The 10,429-nt window shown below is 41.1% G+C and overlaps 1 pseudogene; it reads left to right on the forward strand.

The window, feature by feature from the left end:
• Positions 1 to 972: 972 nt before the first annotated feature.
• Positions 973 to 2,316, forward strand: LOC116887642 (annotated as a pseudogene).
• The last annotated feature ends 8,113 nt before the right edge of the window (positions 2,317 to 10,429 follow it).

Consider the following 10,429-nt stretch of genomic DNA (forward strand, 5'->3'; position numbering starts at 1 on the left):
AGGTATAGTTACCGGATCTGCTGCCATTTTTGTGTTGAGCTCTGTCTATGAAGAAGTGATGTCTTCTTCATGAATGAGAAGAGATAGATAATCATGCTAGAATCGGGACAGCACAAGGAGACAAAATCAGTGGGCTCAGAGTTAGAATCCTAACAGAAAAGAGCTAGCATCTGACACCATAAGAACAAAGATCTGAAATATTCCAAAGACCAAGAACCAGGATGAGGAACAAAGAAACAGTAGAGAGGAGGATGTCAAGAATGCATCCAATTCTGGATAACAAGCCTAAGCTTGTGAGTCAAAGACATGTGGCCCAGCTCAGCTCACTCTCAGCCTAAGGGACAAAATATAATAATACCAAATGATAATCATACGCCTTAGATTTGAGGAGATCTTATTACTTCAAATTATATTTATTCCCATATGCATGTGTCCTAGTAAGGGTTACTGTGGCTGTAATAAAACATCATAACCAAAAGAAAATTGAAGAGAAAAGGGGTTATTTGGCTAATACTTCTATTTTATAGTCCATCACTGAAGGAAACCAGGGCAGAAACTCAAGCAGGGCTAGGACCTGGAGACAGGAGCTGATACAGAAGTCACAGGGAGGTGCTGCTTACTTGCTTGCTTTCCATAGTTTGGAATGGAAAGGGCCTCCTACAACCCCCAGCAATCGCTAACTTTAAAAATGCCCTATAGGCCTGTCTATAGGCAGTTCTTATTGAGGCATTATTCTCAACTGATACTCCCTCATCCTCCATGACTGTAGCTTGTGTCAACTTGACTTAACCATAGCCAGGACAACTGTTCTCTTGTTAACTTAACATAGACGTACATCCACATCCTTTCCCTTCTTATTCATCCAAGATCTCACATTAATAGAAACATCACAGCAGCCGAGTGTGTTCTATGAACCATGTGCTGCTATGGATGCCTGGGGTACTTCAGCTGCATGTTGGGAAGACTTGGTAAATGCTAGGCTGGATTAAGTGCCCATGAGGATGGTGTTTCAGCAAATTGGGGTTAGTATGCAGTTGGTCTGTAAAACCAAATGGTTCATCTTAAAGTATCATCAGGAAAATTGGTACCCACTTATCTCTGATTCAGTGTCCAAGAGTCCTAGGAGAGGATATGGTGGCATCCTTTGCTGATGTTGGAGCCACAGAAGAGTGCTTAACAAGACTCTTGGCAGAGGTCAGGTCCTAGCCTCCCTCTTTAAGGATGACCGTCTTTGCTTTGAGAAGCCCTGGAGCAGGCATATTTCCTACCTGGATTTGTTTCAAGATGAGCCTCCTCCAAAGTGAGGCCAGTAAGGAAACCTTGCAGAAGATCCGGAATGAACTTGCCGCCATTAGAGCTCAGACTGCTAAGATTGTGACCCTCCAGGAGTAAGAGTCCCAGTTCAGGTCATTTAGATACTTCCACATCTGTTACTATAGCACCATCACCTCCATTGGTGTTCCACCAAAGTATGTCTGTTCTTTATCTGATTAAAGAACAAAGAGAGCAAAAACAATGCTGGAAAGAGTGGCTATGGGTCACCCAAAGAAACCCGGCAGGCCAAATATGCTAGAGATCTTTAAAGACATGAGCATTATGAAGATACGATGAGTCAAGAGGTCAGAAGATGTAAAGCCTAGGCCCGAGGATACCACTGACCCTGCTCCCCTGCCCTCATAACAGAAGCTCTGAAAAAGAGGTGTGCTTATCAGTATCAAGAGAACTGTTAGCATTCTGTCTAGGCTGCACCCCACAGTTACCTAGCAACAGGCAGGTATGTTCCTCCCACAGTTACCTGGCAACAGCCAAGTAGGCCTCATAATAAAAGGGGTTGTTTGCCCTGTCCTTGCTCTCTTGTTCTCACTTGCTCTCTTGCTCCTCTCTTGCTCTTGTCTTCCTGCCCCCACTCTCTCCACATGCTCGTGGCTGGTCTCTACTCCTCAACTTCTCAACTCCTCTTCTCTCTCTGTCTCTGCCTTTCTCTGCCTCTACTACCTCCTTAACTCTCCTCTCCATGCCCTAAATAAACTCTATTCTATACTATATCTTCATGTGACTGGTCCCTCAGGGGGAAGGGTTGCCTCAGCCTGGGCCCACAGAGGCACCCCCTTCCTCCACACCTCACCACACCTCCATAAAACATATCCCCCCCTCTCTTTATCTTATTATAAACACATCAACAACAGTCAAGATAAGGTTGAGAGAGGAATTCCAAAGCCAGAGTCAAAGGCCACCCCAGTTCTGAAGCTCTCCTTAACCTATGTATATTATGACAAGTTTTTAAATAGATATCCAGGACTCATCCTCCAGCCTTGAAAATATTTATATGTGTATGGCTCCAGAACACAGACAGCTATATGTGGACCTTTCTGTGCAGTTTTTAATTCTTAACATTATATGCACACATGTGGATATAAAACAATATGGGTGGCATCAGGGAGGATACCATCTCTTCACGGTCATTGATAGCTTACTGGTCAGTGGTAGAACACATGGAATACCCTGTTATTAGTGCACAGTATCAGAAATGGGAATGCCTCAAACGGAACTTATATATCACTTTTTTGTGTGTGGAGTTGAGTTTACATAATCAGCAGTAGATGTTTATTGCTGAGCCCCCACGTTGCTTTCTGTTATAAGGAAGTAAGGATCAGGAACGCTGCCTAAACCTCATGGCCACCCAATACTGGAAAGCAAATGTACTTCTCAAGTAGTAACGAATCAAATATTGAATTAAATCACTTCTTATATAAAAACCAGAGTGTTGTTTTAAAAATCGCGCTATAAAATATTCCAAATTTTAAACTTTTTTAAAAATTCAAGCACTTTAAAAAAAATTAGCCTCTTTGAAATACCCAGTCCTTTAAAATCCAAAGTATTTTAAAATTCAAAACCTCATCTTGAAATTTGCAGGCAAATGGATGGAACTAGAAAATAGCATTATGAATGAGGTAACCTACATCTAGAAAGACAAACATGACATGTATTCATTTTCAAGTGCTTATTAGCTATAAAACAAAGGATAATCCATGCTACAATCCACATAGCAAGAGAAGCTAAAGGGGAGCTCAAACGGGGAGTCATGAATCTCCCTGGGAATGGGAAGTAGATATAAATATCTCAAGTGGAGGGGGGGATATTAGTTTTCAGGAGTCAACAAGCTAATAACTAGCAGGTGATCTTCCTGAGATGAGTTTGCCTTGGATTATGAATCCATGACAGATTTGCTCTTATAGGCAAGGTCCATGAGAAATTCATTTTAGGAAAGATTCTTGCTGTTAATATGCTTTTGCTGTTATTATAAAACATATATAGCAATCACTAGGTATTGCCCCACCCTTTTGAGCCAATCTCTGCAAAACAACAAAGATACACTCTCTCATAGTGATGCTTTATAGACAAATAGATGAGTTCTTAATTTTTAATGATGATCCTATAAGAATTCCTAAAATTATAACAGTATTTATTAATCTCTTTTATAGTGGGACTGCTATTAGGTCCTTTCTGACAGTCAAAAAAAACTGCAATGAGAACTGCCAAGTGTCACTAATTAATTGCTTCTGTGATAAGTAAGCAGGCATTCTACTACTCAGAAAACACTCCAAAGGTTGTAAAACCATTAGCCAAAGGTTAATAAATAGGGAACAATGAGTTGTTATAGGTACTAGGGCAGAAGACAAAATATTGACTAGGTTTATCTATACAAAACCTCACTGATAACTTTGTTATTGTTTTTAACCATCCACAAACCTGTGAAGCTGTGAGAGGTGATGAATGTTTAGCCAGATAATTATTCCTAATAGATATGCATGTAAATGTTCTCTGTAAACTTCATTTTCGATTTATGATTTGGATTTATGTGTAAACTTGTGGTGTGTTTTACCATGCGATCATGTATTCTGAAGTAGCTGTAAGTGCTGAGGACAAAGAAAGAAAGGAGGAACTGAGCTGAGGATACTTTTTTAGATAACTTTTTAGACAGAACACTTTTTAAACAGAACTGAACTCAAGAAGAACTTAGAAGAAAGGCATAACATTGAGAGTAATAGTGTTGAGAGAAAGGGTATTATTGTGACATCAGAGTAGGAGAGAGCAGGATTAGAAGGAGAATGCAGAGTATAATAACCTGGAAATTATATGGCAACTTAAAAAAATTGAAAGAGCAGTATGCAGAATGCAGAGGGAAAGAGGAAAAAAGAAGAAGCTGCAGAGAGAGCAGGAGCAGGCAGGCTTCTCCTTAGCATGGGGGCAGAACAGGTCTTTTCTTAGTAGTAAGGCAGGCCTAGTCTTACTAAAGAGAACAAAGCTTTCTTCTTACAGACTTAGTTTTAATTCATTTAGCAATAAAAGGGTAGAAGGCTTTTCTTTCTCTATGCAATAAAGATTTGAGCTCATTTTTCATCCAGAATGAGTTCTTTCTGCACTGGTCCTTGGTCTTTTGCTCCAAATGCATATGTAAGTATAAATGTGTGTGTAAAAATATAGTTATGATAATGTATGTAAGCTGTGCCCAGTTGGTTTGGATGGAGATTTAAGAGATGTGTATGCATGAATCTGTATATGAACTTATGTTTAATCTATATTTGCTTGTGTAAAAGGTTTTTTTTTCCTTCTGCAAGCATGATTCTCTTCTCCTGATTCAATAAACGTTTACTGCTCAAAACTTCCCCCTAGCCTGGCAAGTGAGAAGCATTTGGATAAAAAGGGAAAGGCTCTGACAATTAGTCCTTTACTTAATCCCCACTGTAATGCTACAGGTGTTAATTGTCTAAGCCAGAGGCTTTTAACCCTCAGAAAGAGCAAGAAAGTTTTTAGGAATATTCTAGAAGTTATCATCAGCATTCAGCATAGTTAGAAAGCTAAATCATCCAGAGATCATCAGACTTTAAAGCTATAGCGGAGTCCAACTCTGTGTCTCATTTCAACCCACTCCAGGCAGGGAGGGTCCTGGCAATTAGGAAGATGGGAACAGGAAGAATTAGTTTGAGGGTGGACGGAGGGAGAGAGTACTGGAAGAGACAACTGAAATTGGAGGGTGTCTCTGGAACAAGCTAAAAATCTAGTGCAGTGGAAACTCTCAGGAGTCTATGAGAGTGCCCCTAGCTAAGACTCCTAGCAATGGGAGACATGGAGCCCGAGCTGGCCCTCTCTTATAACCAGACAAGATTTCCAGTGAAGGGATTGGGACTCTAGACCAGTCACATAACCTTCAACCTACAGTTTCTCTTGCCTACTCTAAATAAGAAAATGTTCTACAGGCTTCCTTATAGCCCAATCTTAGGAAGGCATAGTCTCAACTGGACTTTCCTCCTCTCAGGTGTCAAACGAACATAAAATTAGCCACCCGAGCAGGACACTTAGAATTACCAGAAGACCTGTGCATTCATGTCAATTCTGATATTTGAGGTTAGAGATGAATCCGCACATTTCAACAGACATCTTTCACACATCTACTGTTGTGCTTAACACGGGATGACCAAGGCAGAGAGACTAATGAAGTCAGTGGCTCTGAGAAGTTTAAAATCTCATGAAAGGCAATGTTGGAATCTACCTTAGACAGAGGTATCTTTAGATGGCAAAGGGAAGAGGGCGTCTCCCTCCTCCACTGGGATTAAAAGAAGCTTTCAGAGCAAGTGACAAGCAATGGTGACAGACCCTTGGATAGGAGACCATGTCCCTAGAAAAGAGTATGCTAAGGTAGGCAATGCTTGAGAACGCAGGAATGTAGAAGTGAGACTAAAGAAAGTGAGCAGCAGCAAGTGACAAGGGCCCTGGTCAGGTGACAAGAGCAGCTAGAATGTGATATTGCAGGTGAGACGGAGAAGTATCCCTGAAAGGAGCAGAAAGGGGCCAACCCAAGGAATAGGAGCTCATAGAAAACACAATTCTCTCTGGGATATTCATGGGATAGCATTCAAACTGAAGGGTTCCTGTGCTCATTATAAATGTAAGCCATCTGGTGGGGCTCAAGGAAAGGCTCCCTGTAAGGACAAACTTGGGTTTCTTGAAACTTCCCAGCATTGGGACAGACAGCACAAATAGGCGACCAGTCTTCTCTTCTGTGAGTGAAATGGAGTCCACACTAGTCTTACTAGAGAGAGCCAATGTGGGAATCAAAATTGACAACTATAATAAAAACCCCTTCACACCTAGGTCAGGCTTTCTATTTCTGTATATTTTGGAACCCCGGAATGTTATATATTCCAAAGATACTGAGCATTTGATTTGTTAGAGCAAAAGCCAAAATTAACTCTGACATAATCCTTTAACAAGTAGTTCCAGGCCTCAGTGGTTTTATGGAGACACATTGAAAACCAAATTTCATCATTTAAAGAACTTCTGAGACTTCGGAGTTTGAGATTTAAGGCTAAAAGCACAGAGAGGAAGAGTCCTTAAATTATAGATAAAATGGTCTAGTCTTCTTTAAAATCCATTTCCTGACATTAAGGACATCTTAGCCTCTGTGCCATAATGATAGAAAGTCGATTATATTTGAGAGGACTGGAGCTGCCTTCACTCAGCTGAAGTTTATAACGAGGTTGTGTGTATTAGCAAAAGCTGTCCACTGTACTCATCTTACCTAATTTATATTTCCATGAAGATTGAGGTCAGTAAGGACATCGATCTTACCATTTCTTTCATCCCCAGTGTGGCATCATCTCCAGTTCATGTTTAGCTCATCGGTGTGTTTGGTAACATACAATTGTTCCCAATAAATTTCAATTACATAAAAAAAAACTGGCAGATTGTTTCTATATTATTGTTTCAATAATAATGCTATTATTTTTAATGAAAACATATTTGACAGACTAGTCTTCTGTGTTTTAAATGAACTCAAATGAGACTCTCGAGATCGGTTCTTCAATTTGGTGACCATTTCTCAACCCCATCTGTGAAGGTTTTGCCTCTCATTATTCCATGTGCACTGAAGATAATCTATGGAGTATCCTGGCATTGTGATCCTAATCAAGGGAAGAGAGGGTATGGTAAAATCCTAGGGGGCTTAGTCACTCTTCATAAGACATTGGAAGATCTCCGTTAATGAAGTTTAACTCCGAGAATAGGTTAATCTCATTGGACAGGCTGCATCTTGTGTAGCCACCTCCCAATCTCTCAGCCTTATACCTCACGTCGGCAACTTTTACTACACCCTATGACTGTCCATAAAATGTTTCCCAAGCCTGGAGGCTCATGAGAATAGCCAGAAAACTATTTAGGAAAAAAATCCTTGTCTGAGACCTGAAATTATTAAGCACAAAGCTCTAAAATGTACGGGTTTTTGTGAGTTGCCCATGGTAACAGATGGAGCAAATCTGTTGACTGGTTTTATGTCCAGATTCAATCCAAAGTTCTTGATAACTGACTCCATCTCTAGACATATCAAATTCTCTGCAAATAGCATGTATCACTATCTGGGCATTTCAAGTCAGAAAACATGTACTATAGCATATCATCCAACTCAACTATATTCTACTTCATTTTCATCAATGCTTTTTTGACAAACCACCAAAGTCCTGCTTCTGGGTCTTCCTCTGTAGATTTAGAGTAGACTAGGATAGCATTAACACCATGAGGAAAACCACACATGTGGTCCATAGGGGTAGCTTAGTTGGAAGAATATCTGCCCTGGGTTCCACACATAAACCCAGTCTCCAAATGCACAACTGTAATCCAAGCACTTTAGAGGGAGAGGCAGGGAGATCTAAAGTTAGACATCATCTTCTAGCATTTGCAGAGAATATGAGATGTCCAGAGATGGAGTCAGTTATCAAGAACTTTGGATTGAATCTGGACATAACACCAGTCAACAGATTTGCTCCATCTGTTACCCTGGGAAACTCAAGAAAGCCTGTAGATTTTAGAGCTTTGTGCTTAATAATTTCAGATCTCAGACAAGGATTTTTTTCTAATAGTTTTTTAATAGTTTTCTGGCAATTCTCATGAGCCAAGATATTTGAATCGTGAAACCAACCCGGGATACATGAGTCCCTAATTCAGCAATAATCGCAGGTGACAGCTATACCTCTCTTGGGCATATACCCAGAAGATGCCCCAACATATAAAAAAGACACGTGCTCCACTATGTTCATAGAAGCCTTATTTATAATAGCCAGAAGCTGGAAAGAACCCAGATGCCCTTCAATAGAGGAATGGATACAGAAAATGTGGTACAGAAAATGTGGACACAGAGGCGTATGCCAGCAGCAAACCACTGAACTGAGAATAGGACCCCCGTTGAAGGAATCAGAGAAAGAACTGGAAGAGCTTGAAGGGGCTCAAGACCCCTTATGAACAACAATGCCAAGCAACTAGAGCTTCCACGGACTAAGGCACTACCTAAAGACTATACATGGACTGACCCTGGACTCTGACCTCATAGGCAGCATTGAATATCCTAGTAAGAGCACCAGTGGAAGGGGAAGCCCTGGGTCCTGCTAAGACTGAACCCCCAGTGAACATGACTGTTGGGGGGAGGGCGGCAATGGGGGGAGGATGGGGAGGGGAACACCCATAAAGAAGGGGAGAGGGAGGGATTAGGGGGATGTTTGCTCGGAAACCGGGAAAGGGAATAACACTCGAAATGCAAATAAGAAATACTCAAGTTAATAAAAAAAATAAAATTAAAAAAAGAAATAATCGCAGGTGACAGAAGGTAAGGAGATGGAGGTTATCCTTAGCTACATAGCAAGCTAGAAACCAATCTGGCCTATATGAGATCCTGTCTCAAAACAAACAAAAAAAAAGGAAAAAACCCTCTTTTTCTCACATTCAATTTTGATATCCTTCATGTCTCTAAAAATCCACCTTAAATAGATAATACTTACCTGATCTATGCACCCAAATGGTCCCATCTTAAGCATACCTTTCAATGACTTTTGACAATTCTTATGAAGTCTGGAGCCACTTCTATGAAAATACAGAACACTCCGGAAGTCCTCTGATGCTGCAAACATGGCTAGAACTTTCCCTTACATTTTAAATTTCATTTAATGTGCATGAGTATTTGCTTGCATGTAAAACTCTTAACCACTTGTGTGCCTGGTGCCCATGGAGGCCAGAAAAGGGCATCAGGTCCCTGAGAACTTTAATTACAGATGAGTGTGAGCCACTGTGTAGGTGCTGGGGACCGAACCTGGCTCTACTGCAAGAGCAGTTAGTGGTCTGAAGTAACTGAGCAGTTACTTCAAGCCCCAGCTTCCCATTACATTAAAAGCAGACATTATTCTGTCACAATAGCTCACTGGAGCTTAACTCTACATAACCCAAGAGCTAATCACTTTGTGTATAGTGAGTGACTGTGCAGCTCTTTGTATGAAGTGTCTGGTAAGAACCTTGTCCCCATTTATAATCCATGTCCTTTTTACTTCATATCATTAACTTTTTTTAAAAAAGATTTACTTATTTTACTTTATGTGAGTACACTGTCTCTGTCTTTAGACACACCAGAGGAGGGCATCAGATCCCATTACAGATGGTTGTGAGCAACCATGTGGTTGCTGGGAATTGAACTCAGGGCCTCTGGCAGAGCAGTCAGTGCTCTTAACCGCTGAGCCATCTCTCTGGTCCCATCCCATTAACTTTTAAGTGAACCTTGTGTGTCCTGGCTATAGCTCCTTTTATAAGTACACACATTCCCCTACCTGTGGCTTGCATCTTTCACATCTTAAAACAGAAGTTGATAGTTGCTATTATTCCCTACTTCCTCTTTCTGTTTGTGACTTCGTGCTATCTTTAAAGGTGCATACCAAATCCATTCACTTATATGTGGCCATTAGCCATTAAAGAAATGATAACCAATCTACAATGCACAGATACAGAGAGGTTCCATATGGAGGAAGGGAATAGGTGGGACATACCAATCTCCTTCCTTCGGAGGGAAAAATAGATTTTACAGATGGGCAGCTGGAGACTGAAAGGAGAGGGTCAGGCAGGAGAGGGAGCAAAAACAGGGAGAGGCCACTGGAGTTGAGGGGCATTTGGGGGATGATACAGAAACCTAGGACAGTGAAAACTTCCTAAAGTACATAACACCGATCCTAAGGAGGTCTCCTCTCCTACTCCTCCAGAGACAATGACCCGGACTCATCGCCAGCTCTGTAGCAGACTCCCTTCCCTCTTGGACCATATCCCCAATGGATCACAAAGATCTTCTCTAAGCCCCCGTCCACCAACTCATCCCAGTACCCCAGCCTCCACCATGGGCTTACCAAAACAGCAAAGGCAAGGTCTTGTTCTCTTCTATAGGACTTTAATTTTGATTTGACATTTCTGTTCATGGTTAAGTCGGGTGTATTACTTGCACAGAAAATGAAGTAGAGGTTGATATTGGTTTTCACATACACACACACACACACACACACACACACACACACACACACACACACACACGGAACCACTCTGTCTACCTTAATGACAACGGTATGTGGCT

Source organism: Rattus rattus, chromosome 18, assembly GCF_011064425.1.
Source record: "Rattus rattus isolate New Zealand chromosome 18, Rrattus_CSIRO_v1, whole genome shotgun sequence".
NCBI classification, from domain to species: domain Eukaryota; kingdom Metazoa; phylum Chordata; class Mammalia; order Rodentia; family Muridae; genus Rattus; species Rattus rattus.